General features: G+C 36.0%; 1 protein-coding gene across 8 annotated transcripts in view; it reads left to right on the top strand.

The window, feature by feature from the left end:
- Positions 1-18,775, top strand: part of SOX5 (SRY-box transcription factor 5) — a 994,837-nt gene that overhangs the window by 330,469 nt on the left and 645,593 nt on the right. For 2 of the 8 annotated variants that reach the window (XM_013047553.2, XM_013047552.2), the window contains exon 2: positions 1,562-1,628. The exons of the other annotated variants lie outside the window; for them this stretch is intronic. The gene's annotated coding sequence lies outside the window, so the exon portion shown is untranslated. The remainder of the gene's footprint in view (positions 1-1,561; positions 1,629-18,775) is intronic. 8 annotated transcript variants of the gene reach the window in all.

Raw genomic sequence — 18,775 nt, 5'->3', positions numbered from 1 at the left:
TTTAAGTCTTTTTCAAATACTGACTATACATAATCCAGTTAATGACACAGGTAACTCCACCATCCCAAGGCACAAAATTTATATAATTTATATTTATAAAATTTAATAATCATGTTGCAATGTCACAAAAATCATTAACACATGTTTCAACATTTTACAATGATAGAACTAAACATTTTAGGGGCCAAAGCTTAAAAAGGTAGAATAGGTGATGAACTTATCCTTATAAAAATTATTGTACATCTGTAAGTAAATACTAACATCATGGTAAGATAGTTGTATGTATTGATTTTGGGAAGATTCCTGGATTCATGACAAAATGAAAGGAAACCATTTTTCTAGATCAAGAAAATAAGCCTCTTAGAGGTTCAGTAAATTTCCAAAGACATATAGCGCTTCTGTCATAGGACCACTGATTAAACCCTGGGCTTTGGGCCACCTGGGTGGCTCAGTCAGTTAAGCGTTAGACTTTTGATTTCAGCTCAGGTTATGACCTCAGGGTTGTCAGACGCAGACTTGCTCTGTACTGGACATGGAGCCTTAAGATTCTCTCTCTCTCTCCTCTCCTTCTGCCCCCCTCATCCCTCTCTAAAAGTAAACCAAGGGTGCTGGGGTGGCTCAGTTGTTGAGTGTCTGTGTTCAGCTTTCCGGGGATCTGGTCCCACATTGGGCTCCCTGCTATGTGCTTCTCCTTCTCCCACTCCCCTTGCTTGTGTTCCTTCTCTTGTGCTGTCTCTCTCTGTCAAATAAATAAACTCTTAAAAAACAAAAATAAAACTAAAACAAAATCCCCACACTCCCGAAAAAGGAAACTTGGTCTTTATAACACTAGAGTATGACTATGAAAGAGCAACTGGGTATAAATAAAGTGTTTCTGCTTTTATTTTGGTGTTTTTATTTTGGTGTTTTTAATCATACTATTTTTAATCTAGAAATTATTCAGTGAGTTTGTAAACTTTTATTCTTATACAACTTACTGTCTTAGTATAACATAGCACTGTGCCTTATAAGTCATATTCTGTATTTAATACATCTTAGTGCCATTTAAGATGTTTTCCTTAATACTGTAGCTGTAAGTAATGTTGCCTTATAAGTGTATTTTAAGGTAACCGTCAAGAACTATAACGAAGGTTACAATTGTTTTTCTCTATAAAACTAGGCCCAGGGTTCATATTCATGCATGTGCTTATATGAATGAATTAATAACATAAAAATTTATAAAAATGATTTAATTGATACAGCTCCAGAATAATTGGTTACCATTTTTACACTTCAACTGTCATTATATCTTGACTGTCTTTTATAAAATTTGTTTTTCAGTTGTTCATTCATTATTCATTCATCAACCATTAACTGGCACAGTCTTGTGTATCTGACTGTGTGGCTGTGAATCTGATCTAGAAAAAGTTGTTATGATAAAATTTATTTACTGTTTCTTCCAAAGTTTTGTAGTAGAAACTTTAACTCTATGATATTTGATTTTTCCCCTACTTTGGAATTACTTTGATTTCTCACTACTTTTCTTTCATTTATTTTATTTTATTTTATTTTTGTTCTTTAGCCTTGCAAGAAATAGATAACATCAAGGACATCAGGAGAGGGAGAGATTGGACTGGGAGACTCAGCAGGTCAGGACATTTGCATTATCATTTGCTGATCATTCTCTTGCCATCAATTTTAGAGTTCTCAAGTCTCTTGCCACTTGTTTGTCTCTTGGACGTGCTTGCTTGGTATGTTCTCAGTTTTGCAAACCATGACTAACACCTTTATATAAAAAGTCCAGCATTTGGGTTTCTTTTTTTAGGATTTGAAGATCTAAAAAAATAATTAAAATAAATTTTCAGGAATAGAAGAAAATGTCTTACCTAATAAGTTATATAAATACCCTGATTTCTTTAATTCTCAATCAGCTGTTTTTGAATGAAGATTTCTTGATAACTTTTCCAGAATCAAAACTTTAAACATATAAAATGTTATTAAGTAATTGTAGTGACATTAAGTAATTATAAAAACACTTGGGTCATGAAAGTCATTTCCTTTCTTTTCCACTAAAAAGTCTCTGAGCTTGGATCCACCCCTAAAAGCTCTGACACTTTAGAGTCAATCTGTTTGCTTACATTAATCTTAACTACTGAATGTTGACTACCATGTGTAAAGTGAAGGTTAATTAAAATCCAATTTCTATGTAAATGGAAAGATCCCAAAAGTCAAAGGGTGTACTATGAGCATTTGTCACCATTGTGGAAGGTTTAGTGTTAGTCCCATCCCTTGGTAAGCTGAAGCCATGCTAACCTTTGGGGTTTCCATTGCCCTGAGTGTCTCCATGAGTGACTAATGGGTTCGTGTTCATCTCCTGCTTCAGAGAAGTCTCCCAGTTGACTTGAACAGTGATTACATTTCTCAGTACAATTGCTTAGTTATTTATAGAAGCCTGGGGATCCTTTACCTCTCTGTCACGCCTATCACTTCCACAACTCTCCTGGAGTGTCACTTAACTCCTCCACATCCAGGTTTCTTATAGAGCAACTCCCATTGGGCTTTTTCAGTTTTCGTAACCAGGAGGGATAGATGCTTTTGTCCTTCAGTCTGATCACATCTTTTCCAGTAAAAAGGCCTATTAAGAAAGGAGCTAAGCTTAAAATTCCTCTGCCTGGATGATTCAGGGATTTTGTTATTTCTTAGCATTAGCATTAAATACTAGACAGATTACTATTGTTATGTATTGAGAGAACACTAGCTTCCGGCCTAAAGGAGAGATAATTTCAAGTATATCTTGATGCGGTGCATATGCTCAAGTCTCTGTTCTTAGCTAACTTAGGTATGAGTCCTGCAAAAAAGATGTATTTAGAATATGTTTAACTGGTTGGGTTTGTAAGTGTGACTGCACTGATTCTAGTAGCTTTGAGATTTCCTTTGAGCAATACTTTTACGAAGAGTTTTCTGGTGGTAAACATTTCCACATTTTCAGTTAACAAATATGATTAAACTAAACATTAAAAAGAAACAAATCGAAGCCCAAGTGGTGGGTGTTCTTGGCATCCAGCTGAAATGTAAGTATTGACCCTAAATTGAATATACTTGTTGAGTTTTGTGTGTTTGTAAGCAAAATCAAAAAGGAAGAGATGAACATCTCAGATTCCATAGCCTTGGGAGATAGAATCCAATCCAGTGTACCTGTTTTGCAAACCTAAATTGCCACTTAGTGTCACATGAAATAGTAACAGAGGTAAATCTGTGTCTCTTGATATAATGCAATCGTACTGCATTATGCTGCCTTACAGATTATGGAATACACACAGTTCTGCACACAATATTATGCACATACATAGAAAATATCATTTGCCATGTCCACCAATTTATAATTTTATAGAAAATACAATTGATACTAATTGATACTAATATTTGACTTTGGATCATTTTGATATTTAAAGAAATCAAGAACTTTAATTTTTTTTGCTTTCTTTTTTTTGTTTTTTTTTTTGTTTGTTTGTTTGTTTTGTAACTGTTGTTTCTCTGGAGAAGTTTCTTATTTGGCTGGATAAAATGGAAAGATGATTATCCATTCTTTCTTTCCTTCATGCAATGGAGGTTCTTATGCTCCTGAATCTTTATTTTAGAGGAGGAAAACATAAAGTGAAGATTTAAACCTACATTTGGCCCTTAAACAATGTGGGAGTTTGAGGTGCTAACCCCTCATGCAGTTGAAAATCTGTGTATAATTTTTGACTGCCCCAAAACTTAACAAATTGTCTACAATTGACCAGAAGCCTTGCCAGTACCATAAGCAGTCAATTAACACATATTTTGTATGTTACATTGTTACATGTATTATATACTGTATTCTTACAATAAAGTAGGCTAGAGGAAAGAAAATATTATTAAGAAAATCATTAGGAAGAAAAAAATACATATACGATACTATACTGTAAAAAATGTATGTGTAAATGGACCCATGCAATTCAAACCCACGTTGTTCAAGAGTCATCTGTATATGTTAATGGGGATACGTACTAAGAAGTAAATAAAGCAGAATAAATTGAGAAGGATGGGATAATATTTTAGATATTAAGTCTGAGGAAGGTAGTTTTAAGGAGAAAATGAAGCACAAAACTAAATGGAGAGAGGGAACCGTATAGATATAGATGGGTGAAGAGACACTCCTTACACTTGGTATGTTGAAAGATAGTAAAGAAAGGCAATGTGTCAGGGAAAGATTAAGGAGATTCTCAACTAGGAGTTGAGAATGGGAAGGGTGAAGTGGTGTCTACCATAGAAAGCCTGGTAGATAGCGGTAGGACCTTGACTATCATTCTGAGTGAGATGGGAATCGTTAAAGAGATTTTAGCCAATAAGGGACATCACGTGGCTCACATGTTTTAAGGATCACTCAAACTTACTGGGTATGTAAAGCATTTTAACATTTTCTTTTTTGGTACAGAATATAAATTATGAATGAAAATAGACTTAAATTAACAATGATCAGGGCAACATTATCTGATCAGGATATTGACTGATGATTGTGTTCCAGGAGCTAATGTTAAATAGTGCAGCTCTTATTTTTCTTTTCCATGTTCTTAATTTGCATAGTTCTTTTGAATTTGAATCGTGTTTTTTGGCAGTGTATAATAACTTATTGTTTTAGAATAGGGACATTAATGACAATGATATGTCATATTTTAAAATTATGTGCATCTGATTGTTGCTTTGCATACTGATTTTCCCATTTGTTTGTCATTTATAATTTCAACCAAAACTACATAGCTGTGTATAAGTCCACAAGCAATCATGAATTTTATGTTCTATTTGTAAAGGAAGAGGCTTCAAAGTATGTCATAGCTTTATTGCGATTATCACATGATCTATTGGACTATTTATGAAAAGGAAACGTGGAGTATTAAAAAAAAAAAAAAACTTAGTAGGATTTAGAGGGCATAAATTCTGGCACCAGCTCTGAAACTTTTAGCAGCTGAGTTGGGGTCTTAGACATGTTTGTCTAGAAGTGATCAACACTGCTCCACAGGGAGAAGCATACTGTTATCTTGGCAGTTCTTTTGCAATTGTTAAGCCAATGAGCACATAGTAAGATGGTAAATAAAAATTGGTTGAATTAAGAATCACCTACACTACAGGTGGCCATTTTTAATATGAATGAGAAAATAAGGGAGATTATTTCATATAAAGAACAGAGGAAAATCTCCATATTTATTTTCCTAAAAATTATCCATTGGAGAACATACTATTGACGCTTGGAAGAAGAGTTGGTTCCAAAAATCTCATTACTATCCTGTAAAAGCATCAAAGTGAGTATGAGAAAAGGAATTTAAGGGTTGCCTTCTGTCATCAGTCTTGTGGCAGCAGTTTCCAGCTGTCAAATAATGGTTTACCTTAATGTTTTCAAACCTTTAGACCAATACATTATATCTAAGCTTAGATTTCCATCATTTGGCTATCAGAATATTCATGCAATAAATGAAAATTTTTATTTGTTCTAAATTCTTCCCTTTTAAATTATAAGAATCACCTTTATGATTAAATGAGAACTAAAGAAATTACTCTCTGAATTATATTCTAAAGAAGAGGGCCTGCCTACCTCAACTTCACATAGACACCTGCAGTCTTCCTTGAATCTAGGGGTGATTTGGGTCCTTCTCCACCACAGGGAGTGCAGGAGGTTTTCCTTCTCTTAGAAGGACTAGTTCTTCCAACTGTGCTTATGCCTCACTTCTTTTGGCAGTTCCAGAAAGATTCTTCACTCTAATAGCTTCAGCTTCTTTACTGGAAGCTTTAATATTTACAGGTGCTGAAGTTTCCCACCTTAAAATAAATTGACAAAAAGTTCCCTTTGACCCTACTTCTTCCTCCAGCCATCACTCCCTTCATACACATGTTTCATGAGGTTTCAACTTCCTGTCTCCATTTTCTTTCTTCCCACCCACTCCCCGATCCTCTCCACTTCTATCATGCCAAGTCTTGCTAAGCAATCAGTTACTTCCATCACACTAAATCCAAATGACAATTTTTAGTCATTATCTTATTTGGTCCTTCAGTTCATTCAACTGCATGAACGACTCTGTCTCCCATCACACTTTTTTTGGTTTATTTGTTTGAAAGACCCTTTTCTCTTTGCTTTTTGTTGGGAGTGAATCTGTTTTGTTCTCTACTATAACCCTAACACACCTTTCAGAGTGCTTTGCTTATAACACATGTTGAATGAATTTAGATTGAAGATCCAATACCAATTATTATTATGTAAGATATAATGTCATAAAGAGTAAACAAGAACTACCAAGTAACATTCTACAAGGGTTTGTAGGGAAGAGAAGGAAAGTTTTATATGCAAGAGGGTACTTGAGCTGGGTCTTAAAGGATCCATGTGATTTTCCTAGCCGAGATCTTAACTACAGGGGGAGAAGATAGGATTGCCCAGTATATATTTAGAGTCCTGGTGTCTGAAGTGTGTCTTTAGGCTTGAGTACATTTTCATACAGCACAAGGTATACAAAAGGGGAATAATGACTTTAAAGATATGTTGAGCTCTTTATAACATGAGGAGACTTTGCAATTCAGTCTAGAAAGAGAACTTTGGCTCTTTGGTGATTTCACTTTTAATTCAGCATGATCTGGGAAGTTATCGAAAATATTTGTTGATATTTTTTGATGATTAGGTCTTTGCCTGTATTAATTAATTATTAATTGACTATATTAATTAATTAATATGGTGGCAGTATGAGGTTGATTAAAATGGGAGAATTTACAAGGGGAAGAGAGGAGACCAATATAGTCATCATACAAGAGATCCATAAAGCCAGAGCCAAGACAAAAACACATGGGGGCAAAAGAAGCAGAAATTCAAAGATGGAAGTAGTAGAATTTGACATACTAGAGCAATAGGGATGAATTTAAATCTTGAGTAACTGAAATGAAAGTCATGCAAAACATGGATATGGGAAATGAGAAAAAGGTAGTTGTTTTTACTTATTTACTTCTATTTTCATTAGTGGAGAGACACAGATTGTTCTGAGAGTCTTAGCATTTGAGATGCTTGTATTGATACAATGAAAAAGCATCCATGCAGACATTCAGGAACATGGCAGGAAAGTCGAGGATGAAGCTATATGAATTGAAACTTGACAGCACAAGTTTCCTCTTTAATGGAAGAAGGGCAACCCAAGCTGAGGGAACACCCTGAAAGACTAGGGGTCTGAATGTCATGTGGCATTTTGAAGAAAATCAAATGGAATTGTCAAAATACAAGAAACTCTGAAGTTTGAACTGTAGTTCTGCTGCCTGACAAGATGTGTGGTTCTGAAGTAGGCTTTGGTTCACTCATTCATTCATTCATTCATTTTAAAGATTTTATTAATTTGTCAGAGAGAGAGAGAGCGCGCACAAGCAGGCAGACTGGCAGGCAGAGGCAGAGAGAGAAGCAGGCTCCCCACTGAGCAAGGAGTCCAATGCGGGACTCGATCCCAGGAACGTAGGATCATGATCCGAGCTGAAGGCAGTGGCATAACCAACTAAGCCACCCAGGCATCCCTCATTTATTTATTTTTAATCTCTGCACAGGCCTGGTCTGAGTGATCTGCAAATAGTAAACACTAAATTCAGTCTGTATAGGCTCAATGGAATATAATGATTTCTGAATTATAGAATTTTTTTGAGGTATTGAAAATTACTCAAATTATTGATTGTCCATTCATTCATTCATTCATTCATTCAATATTCTGAGTCTTAAACTGTGGCAGGCACCCTTTTATTCATATTGCCCGACTTTTTCTCCATCCCATTCTTGACTGGAATTTTCACTTGAAATGAGCATATTATTCTCTGTCAGTTACAGGAAAATACTGATTTAGATCTTGTCTCTCTATGGCATTGTGCCTTTTCTACAACTCAGACCAAGTCTCCTCTTCCTCAAGTGGGTTGGAGAAGCTGTGAAAGGAAGTTACAGAGACTATTGTTTTTACTTGTACAATAACAGGAAGTACTTTCATTGTGCTGATTCCCTGTAGACACGCGAGTAAAATATTTAACTCCGCGAATGATTTAAATCCTCCTCCTTAATGGTAGTTAAACATGCTGATGTTATAGAGATCTGACAAATATAACTATTATCATATGACTACTGAGAAGTTTTTGGACAGAAGTGCCAGTTAGAGGAAGGGAGCCCTATCCCTGGATGCTGAGAGTGCTCGCCTGGGGTGTCCCCAGGAACAGGAGCTGACACAGGTGTTCAGCACAGTTGCTTACTGCTTCGCATCAAGAAAGATGGGGGGTTCTTAGCACTGCTGGTTTGTGGCACTCAGCATATTTGGCAGGCAGTCAGCCCTGGCTGTGGATTTCCCTGGGGAAAATAAAAGCCACAGGGGAGTCATCAGTGTGACCTTCTGCTGGGTAGTTGGCACACAGTTGCACCACAGGAAGGCTTTCAGTTGTCATTTTCTGAACGGGGAGATATCAGGTGCTGATGGATCCTCCTCATTCCAGGTGGGAAGTAGAGAAGGAAAAAAAAAATTGAGCAGAAGCTTACCAAATAATTCCCAGTCATGAAGCTTAACACCAGCTGATCTGCTGATAAAAAGGATTTTTTTGGTGGTGGGGGGGGGAGGGAGTTTCTTTGGTTCTGTAAGCACAATTATAAGCTTTCCTATTTAAGTCTGACCCATCATATTGAAATGCTGTCACTAGTATCATTAGCAAGTAAAGTGTTGATAACATAGTCAAATGCACAGCAGAGTTCTGGCTCTTAAGTGTCTGGACTAACTCCCAATATTAGGAATAGGAGTCAAACTGCCATCACTTTTCCTGTGCTAACAGACGCCCTGCCATTAGCAGTCTGAAGGCAATTTTAATAAAATACATAGCCCTGCTGAGTTGGTCTCAAAAGATAAATAAGCAATGCAGAAAAGAAGCTTTTGTTTAAAAGTAATTATTTAAACTATGCATTACAGGTAATTTTCTTTTACCAGTAAGGCAAATGCTATCAGAATCTCAATAATGATTTGGTGGCACTTATCTAAATAACGAGATATTGTCATTTCTAAGAGTTAAAGCATTGCTTTATTTTCACTTATATACAAAATGAGGGTGAATTGGATTCAGGTATCCTGTGCATGTGTTTTATAGTTTATATTACATTTTTTTGGGTGAACAGTGTTGTATTCTTAGACAGATTTATGGAAATGTAACAAGCTGGTGATAGAGTTCTGGGAACTGCAGACTTGACTTCCAAATACAGATTAGAACAGGAGGGCAAAGAACATCTTTTTATTTTTCCTTTGCTGTCAGAAAGGAAATCACATTTCAGTCTTTTAAGAAGTCTTTTAAATAAGATGCTTGTACATAAACCACAGTCCCAAGGGTATAATAAATGTGTGCATGGCTCAGAGGAGCCAAAGCTTTGTTTGCCAAAGGTAAAAATCTCAGAAAGTTTTCTCAGAGTCTATTTGGAAACCATTAAAACCACCACCTTTCCTTTCCTTCTCGATTGTGACACATTGGCTTTTAATCAATCCTTCAGACAGAATTAGCTCTGGCCTCACAGTAGGCAAAATAATACTTGCCTATATAAGTGTAATGGAAGGTGCATCAGGAAGGCTCCTATTTCCAGTTGCCATCCCGGAGAAAGGTAAGCAGGACATGCTTTAGAATGAGACAGACCTCAGTTCAGATTCTACACAAACCCCAAGTTGGGTTTGTACCCCCCATAATATAAGCACCGTAGACAAGTTACGTGTCTGTTCCAAGTCGTTGTTTTCTCATCTCTAAAATGGGGTAGTACTAAAACTGCCTTTGTATGATTGTTATCAGGATGAAATAAGACAATACATGTAAAACATAGAGGATGTCCTATGGCATAGAGAAAGGACTGAAGAAATGCTTCTTTTTATTTTAGTGATCTTTTAACAAAATTTCATCAGTGTTATATATTGATTGTGCTAGGAGCTGACATAAACATATTGACCAATAAATTCTAATGTAAGACAAGCATGTATGCAGATAGCTGTAATACTGTTTGCCAGTTCTAATATTGGTATGGTACTTGGGGACATGAAGGATGCAGGGCTTAATCTTGGCCATGGGAAAATTACTGTAGAATCTTGGTTTGTTGATCTTTCTAAGTGAAGATGCTAAGCTATATACTTCTATCCTGATCTGTTGTGATCAAAGGCTGCCATTTTTTTTTTCAGTGATTTTTCCAGCTCTTTATTCTTTCTGTTCTTCTTCCTTTACAGTTATGTAAACCTTTTCTTTGATTTTTAGTACCACGGTTAGATAATATCTATAGTCAGAAGATGTAAACACAAATCAACCACTCAAATGCTTCTCTGCATCTGTCCTAAAATGATATGGGGGAAGAGATAAAAACACAAGTTTTATTCTCTTACATTGCTGATGGGAATGAAAGTTGGTACAAATCCTTTGGACAAGAATTAGGCAAAATTTAACAAATTTATATATACATGACATTTGACCCAACAATCCTATTTCTAGGAATTTATCCTGAAGACACACGTTCAATAGTATGAAAATCCCAAGATTGAGGTTATTGATTGTGGGATTGTTTATAATTGTAGGATATTAAAAACTATCTAGGTGCTCATGCATAGGAGAATAGTTGAGTACACGAATACACTATGGCATCTCCATATAATGAGGTATCATGAAATTGTAAAAGTAGTGAATAGATACAGAATAATTTTTCAGGCTATGCTGCCAAATGTAAAAGTGCAGAAGTATATTACCTAGAATGAAAGGGAAATAAGAAAATATACTTATATCTGCTAACTGGGGCAAACAGGTGAAAGAAACACCAGAAATTCATGAAATTGATTACTTAGAGGGGGGGTTAGGCTCAATAAATGGGGACTAGAACATGGAAATAGTGTGGAAGGGTGCTGGGGCAGTGACATTTATATGGATGCTATTTATCCATCTAACTCTCTGTTTTTGTCTAGTTCTGATTTTTGGAGCTATGTTAATGTTGCACATCGCTAATCCACAAAAATAAATAAATAATTAAAATGAAGCAGGGTGTTCAGGGAGCCCCACATTAAAAACAAATGAACAAATATATCTAGTAAACTTAACTATATTTGTAAGTAGTACAAATGAATGGGGTAGGGGGGAAAAGATCTAATTTGAATAAGTTTGCCAAACAGACTTTACATGTTAAGATTAAAAAAAAAAAATTGTTCTCCAATTAGAAAATTTGTTTTCACACGATATGGATTAATGACGGGTTTTTGTAGGACTCAGAATTAACATTTCTAAAACTGCTTTATTTTTTAATAGATTTTATTTATTTATTTGAGAGAGAATGAGAGAGAGAGAGAGAGAGAGAGAGAGAGAGCTACCACAGGGTAGGGGAGGAGGGAGAAGCAGATTCTCTGCTGAGCAGGGAGCCTGATACGGGACTCCATCCTGGGACTCCAGGATCTTGACCTGAGCCAAAGGCAATCATTTAGCCAACTGAGCCACCCAGGTGCCCTGAAACTTCTTTAAATGGTTCATAGGATTGTGGATAGTGATAGCTGTTTTTCTTAACATAAAAGAAACAAAGAGGGCTAAAACAAACCCTGTGGTGTTGAATTGGAATCTGAGATACCAATAGGAACTCAAGGTATGTGTGTTTGTGTATATTCTAAGTATGTATCACAGATATACAGATAAAAAAATAAGTGGTTTTGTGTGTGTGTGTGTACTTGTACTTATATATCCCCTACCTCTATATACTGAGAGGCCTAGAAGCAAGAATACCTCAATACTGATGAGCATAATTAGTACTTAGATTTTGGTTTCTAAATACCATTCTTAAATAAAAGAAACCAATAATCCTTATAGAAATGGATGTTTTTAGTACTAGAACAGGAAAAGTATATGATGAGAAACTGGAACATCTTATGGTGCAAGAAAGTAACGAAAGACTAAAAAGTCATGGAAACACATTGAAAAAACACATGAGCCAATGTAAAGTGACTCCTGATGACCACATCTAGGACATTTGAGCAAAAAAATAATGGTAGTTTTGAATTATACACAATATAGTTCATGAAACTATAAAAAGGATTGAATAAGTAAATAAATGTGGGAGAGAAAAAGTCTTTTATAAGAGTAGAATGCCAATTAATAACTATAGAAAATGATGAAAATAGAAAGTAACCATCTGGTAAGCAACATAGTAATAATCATTTCAGGCAAGAATCACCACTGGATAGTAAATTAATGGTCAAAATGTGATGATAAATAAGATACATAGCGTTAAAAAATCTCCTCTTAAAATGCTTATTATTACAAAAGGGAAAGTAGTAACTTTTCAGGGGAAGAACCTGGCAGGCACCACCTAAAACCAATCAAAGTCAACATCACTAGTAATGGGTTGTATTGGCATCATGTGCCACTTCTGTGATTCATTGAGAAAGGCACAAAAAATCATTTCTATCACCATGTTTCTTGCCAAAAATGCATTGTATGAATTTTTTCACAAGGAACTATCAGAGAACTCAAATAAAGGGATATATTAAAAAATAACTCAGCAATATTCTTAAAGAGTGTCAGGGTCTTGATACACAAAGAAAGACTGAGAATTCTCCCAAATAGCAAGAGACTAAGAAGACATGGCAGCTAAATATTGGCTCATGGTCCAAGAAAGAACATTAGTGGGACAGTTGTTACAAACTCAGTAAGGTCCGTGGATCAGCCAGTTTATTAAAGTTAATTTCTTGGGTTTGGTAATTGGACTGTGGTTTTGTAAGATGTTAACATGTGAGGAAGCTGGAATCTCTACTATTTTTGCAATATTTTATAAGTATGAGATAATTTCAAAATGAAATACTGAATTGAAAAAATTAAAAAAATGTATGTCTTCAGTAAGATGTATGCATGTATTATCCATCCTTCTTTATTATCATAAAGACTTTGTTGTATGAGAGGGTAATCACTAGGCTCTAAGAAGAAAAGAAAAATTGTAATAGAGTGGTAAGTATGGAGCATTGTGAATTGGGTCTTATTCTCTTAACTAGCTCTGTCACACACTATGTAAGCCTTGAGGGTACTTACTATATCTTTGCATTTGCTAGTCTATTTTCCGATAAAACAGAGATAATGATCTTAGCAATATGGTTTCTAATTATTCACACCAATGGAGGAGAGAAAAATGTCGAGTATGGAGCCCAATGACAATAATTTTAAGCACTCAAGTGGAGATCAAGATTAAATGTCAATGAAGAACCAAGTGTATTCTGGGAGGTATAAAACTCCAGATTATGAAACTATTTCCAGGGACAGAAGACAGAGCTGGTGTATTCAGTCAAGCGGATATGTGTGAAGAGATCAGTACTCAGACAAAAGCTAGAAAGGAATTATAGGCACACTACACAGCTAGTCATTCAGTCAGACTCTGAGAGTCCAGATTCTTAAAAGTTAGGCACTGGTCTGGCGACCTACATCTCCCCAACCTTGATGGTGCCACTGGAGCGGGGGCAGTACTCATTAATGCTCTGTGACAGCATTAAAGGACTAGGGTCAGGGAACAGTAGCAATGTAGAGTTGCACCAAGTTCTATCTAGATTGTTTTCACATATATTCATATTCAAAAATTTCATGCTCAACATGAAATTACATGCTGTTAAATAGTTACAAGATGTAGGCAGAAAGATCAATTTCATTATCTCTGTTTTTATAGATAAAGTCAGATTCAGTGTTTCCATAATCATATATAGCTAATAAGTACAGAAAGGATTTGTACTTTAGACTAGGGTGTTCACCTGAGTTTATGAACTTTGTTCTAGCATCAGAGACTCCCCCCTCATATTTACATGAAATTCTTGTATATAAGATTTTTAGGGTGCATTTTTTTCTGAGGCAGGGATACAGATCACTTGATTGTATCAGATCTTCCCAAAGGGTCTGTGACTTAAAAGAAGATAAAATAAAGATTTTCCTTCCACACTAATGTACAATATGGAGTGGAAGTATTTTTGGGACTTGGGAATACATAACTCTTACAGTGCATGTACTCAGGAAGCAGCATTATCAATAGCATTTAACAGAGTGATTGTAGGACTTGCCCAGAATCCCAAGAGTTAGTGCCAGAAATAAAGCCAGAGCTCCAGTTGCTGACAGCCAGGGAAGTGATTATCCTATTGATCACATTTATGAGTTATGAATTGTCTTTGATGCAGATAGTTTTTTGATAGTCCAGCACCAACCAGGAAGATTGGAGGTCTGCTTCCCAGGCTGCGTAGCACTCGGTGGAGAAGCCAAGTTCTGTTGCTCTATTGAGGCGTTAGTTAGTATTTTGAGCATTAGGGTGATTTGAGTAAAATTCTGTAGATTGCTATCCTGGGGAGACAGGGGCAACAGCACAGTTACCTTACCTATGTAGAATGGAAAGCAGTTTAAATTCAGTAGAAGCCATGGAGTGCATGTTGAGAGTATCATGTCATTCAGCGCCTGAAAGCCTCTCCCAGGTTTTAGCTTCCTGAATGAATCTGGAATTAATTGGACAGTTCCTTCTGTCCAGCAGCAGTGCATGCTTTCCTTTGAAGAATATGTTAAATGATGTCAGTCTTTAGGTGACTTTGACAATTGCCAAAAATTCGTGGTAGCTGCTCAGATACGCCGATACTGTCCCATCGTCCCTATCTATGAGTGTGTGTATTGCCATCACGGAGTAGATCACATTTTTTAAAAAAGTATTCAATTCTTTACTATTAGAATCAGAATCCCTTGACTATTACATATATTTGATTTCCAAACCCAGGATTTATGAAAGACTTAATATTTAGACTTACTATAAAAACCATATAAAATTTAAAATTTCACTTAATCAGTAATGATTTAGAGAGTAATAGAGAATCTAAGAGCTGGATAAGGCTTATCTAAGTCACTGATGTTGTAGACGAGGAACTGAGGCTCTGAGAGGTTAAATTTTGCATCATTTTACACAGTTAATAAGTGACAGAGCCAGGAAAAGAACCCAGATTTCCTGATTCCTGGCTCAGTTTTCATTCTACTGTGGCATGGTTCCTCATGACACGTATTAGCTTAAAGCAAAATTGTATTTGTTGAAATGTATGAAAAGTGCTGTGGATCTTTTGATGATGTTTTGTGGAGAGAATGAGGTCATTCTGTCCTTGATTTTTTTTTCTTAGGTGTACTATAAAATTAATAAGTTAATAATTACTATTTATGTACCTCAAATTAATAAGGTTCTACTCATTTTTTTTCTCCTCAATAATCTGCCTATAGTTTTGGAAAATACCTTCTTGTCTCAGAATAAAAGCATTTGTACCTTTGAGTTGCTAGCACTTGAGTTGTTCACCCATTAAGTGACTAATCTAAAAAATCACCTCGTCTGGTTAGGTGCACTGGATTGCAAATGTCTTTTGATAGTGCTGCAGTGGTAGTGTAGGGATTTGCAACTGGCAGGCAGGAGCTGAATTGCCATCATTTGGCTTTAGCAGGAGTTAGAGTCTTGTCTCCAACATAAGCATGAGCCAAGGTACTGTCTCCTTTTTCTAATTTTAGTTGGAACCATTGGCACTGATCTTACCTAGACAGACTAGTGTTATTTCTACCCAGCACAATCTGCTGGCATGGGCTCTATTCCAAGCCATGCATTTGAACTTCTCCCCTGGTTTAACAGAGATATGATTGGATGTAGAGGACGATAGTTTTCACCTTTTTCATTAGAAGGCATTCTTTCAGATGTAGAGATTCTAAGTTTAACGGGTTCACTATATGACTCAGAATTGACTCTTGTGACTGAAAATTGCATATGCTTTAATTGTGGGTCATGAAATAATTATTCCAACATTTTGGTTCTGGGACATGGATATTGATATGTTTAACTGCTCGAGGGTAGGAGGAAGGATGAGACGTGATGTCTGCTTTCCGGCCCTTACTGTGTGCTCTCTACTGGAACAAACGAGTTGTACAGTTGTCCTGTCTTGAGCTCTAGTCATGGCGTCCATCCCTGCTGGCCTCTCTCACAACCTCAGTCACCCTGGCCATGCTGTGGCTCCCAACTGCACCCCTTTATCACACAACCCTCAGTGAGACCCCTTCAGCACCTTCCCTCAGCGAACTCCCATACCATGGAGGATCATATGGGTTAGCACAGTCTCTGGAGCCTTGACTCACTATGCAGCCACCCCTGTATCCTCTTCTCCTTACTTCAGTTTGTCATGGAATCTCTGCGAGGTCAGACTCATAGAGTGCCATTTGGGCAGCCAGCCACAAGTCTTCATTTTGCTCATTTTGTCTTAGACGGAAAGGGATTTCCAGTGTTTCCTGTCTCGCCCCAACCTCTTCGGTCTGCACCGTGCCCTGTGCGGTAGGAGTGCAGGTCACCTCACATTAGCTTTTGAGGCCTCTTCCCACTGTGACTCTACCTCTTCCCTAAATTAAAGGAGCCCCAAACACCCAAATCTTTCGCTATTATGTACAAGCAGTAATTTTCTATATGTAAAATCTGAAGGTTCCCCCCCCCTCTGGTTCCTTGTGACCCAAAAGAGAAAGACTATACATGGAATGGGGAGAGTTGATGCATCAGGTTATGATTTCCTGTATCATCACACAGGGGACTCAATGATAAACAGAAAAGATACTGTTAAATGTAATGATGTAATGATGTAATGTAATGATGTAATGATGTAATGTAATGATGTAATTAAATGTAAAAAATACTGTTAAATGTAAATGTAAATAAAAAAAGATACTGTTAAGCGATAAAAAGAAAAGAGACTGCCCTGGGGGGCTCATGGTGAGCTCACATGGAATTTATTAGTTTTAGTTGTAGTTCAAACCAATAGATATAAACACGTCCACAAATAGAGAGATTCTGATAAACAGCTAGACAATATGTTTAAATCTTATGTAAAGGAAGGCTTTGAAGTATATATCACATCCTGAAGATGTGGTTGAAAAACAGCAAATCATTATACAAGTAGAAAAGAATGTCATAAAATTGAGTCATGACTCTTCTTTCTCTCTCTTTTTTTCTTCCCACCAAAATTTTTCTGTTCCCCGTTTGGGTAGAAGATCTGTGTTCCCTTATTGCCATATCCTGTTGGTAACTTTTGCCTACTTTTCAACCGTGATTAAGGTGCCCTCTTACAGTGTGAGCAGACCGATAAGACTAATAATAATAAAAAATAAAAATTAAACATTTAGACCTTGGTTTAGATGGTAGCCCTTAGGGAAAGGTGTCACTTTTATTCCCATTTTACAGATGAGCAAGTTGATGTAAGCAGAGTGCACGCAATCCAAAAGCATATGAGAAGGGGGTAGACCAGGACCTTATCTGACACCAAATTCTGAATCCCTGCCACTTAGGAACTGTATAGTTTCAAGTAACCTGAATGACATTGGTTTGGATGAGATAGGAGTTTTTATTTTTTTATTATTATTATTTAAAATAAGCCATAAATTTTCCTTTGTCATTGGTCTCCTCTATAGTTATGTTTATTATAATACACACATCCACTGTTCTACTCCTAAATAGAGTATTTTCTATAAAATATTAAGCAAATATTTAGCACAGACCTGCCTAGGAGGGGGGTATTAAATTAATCTGGAAATGAGGAACTGAAACATCACCTAAGTTCAGAGACAGTCAGTGGTCTAAAGCCAATCTCCACCTTCAAAAATGCTAACTGACAAATGGTTAGTTATTCAGATAGAAATACTTTCCTTTAGGATAGAGCATTTTGAATTGTGTATCTTTCTCTCTCTGCCTGGGGAAACAAAAATTGCTGATTAGAATTGTATTAGTAGGGAACGGTATGTTTCAACTTCAAGGGACTAAAATATTATGAACTTATTTATTTCTTTGTGTCCTAGTGCTGGAATATAAACAAGAGTTTTGCATTTAAGCGGTGAGAGCATATTGGCTGAAGACTGAGTAAATATAGTGTGTGGGTTCTTAACCTGATTGACCTTTCTGATTGACAAAAACTCACCTTTGTCTTCTTTGCTACCTCAGTTTCTCCATTTAGAAAATGCTGTCATATACTCAGGACTTGCTTGTGGAGTTCATATCTTAAAATATGTTACCAAATGATAATTTGTAGTAATTCTGACTCAGCGCTACCTCAGTGTTATTCTGTTTTTACACATGTCTGTAGTATGCTATTATTGTTTTATTATGTCATTGTAATGTGGTTAATATGTAATATTGTCTTGATAACAAACTGATTTTCAACTGCTTTATATATAAGAACCAAGTGCTTCAAAGCAGATAGTACAAACTTGGGCCAAACCAAATAAATATTTATTCAAATCTTTATATATGGAAAATATGTAAACAATTAGGCAGATTATATACTCACTCCAGAATATTTCTTGGGAGTTTTAGTTCTGTTTTTAGTAAATTCCTAACATCAGTATATTTTCTAATTGACTGAAGATGTTGATTAATTGAATTTTTTTAAGCAAGGATTTATAGATTTTTATTTTTGAACTCACTTCTATATATTTTTGTAAAATTTGGCTTAACTCCATAAGAGAAAATTTGGGCAATCTGCAAATACAGACTAGAAAAATAAGCAGTTAGATCATTTAGGCTTTTAAATTGCTTTTTTAATAGCTGATTTTAATTTTAATTAGGCAGGTATATTACCTTCTTCTCTTTTCCTTTTTAATGTTAAATTTGCCAGAGATTATCATATACACAAAGTAAATATGTACGATAAAGATAATTAATATAAAAAACTTTTGCCCTAATTATTTGATTATTTCATGTGAAAGTATTAAATAGGTCTAAATTAGC

The sequence above is a fragment of the Mustela putorius genome, unplaced genomic scaffold (genome assembly GCF_011764305.1).
Source record: "Mustela putorius furo isolate JIRA1106 unplaced genomic scaffold, ASM1176430v1.1 tig00537227_pilon_pilon_pilon, whole genome shotgun sequence".
NCBI lineage: Eukaryota > Metazoa > Chordata > Mammalia > Carnivora > Mustelidae > Mustela > Mustela putorius.
Note: the sequence above shows the minus strand (reverse complement) of the source record. Positions and strands in the feature narration are given on the sequence as shown.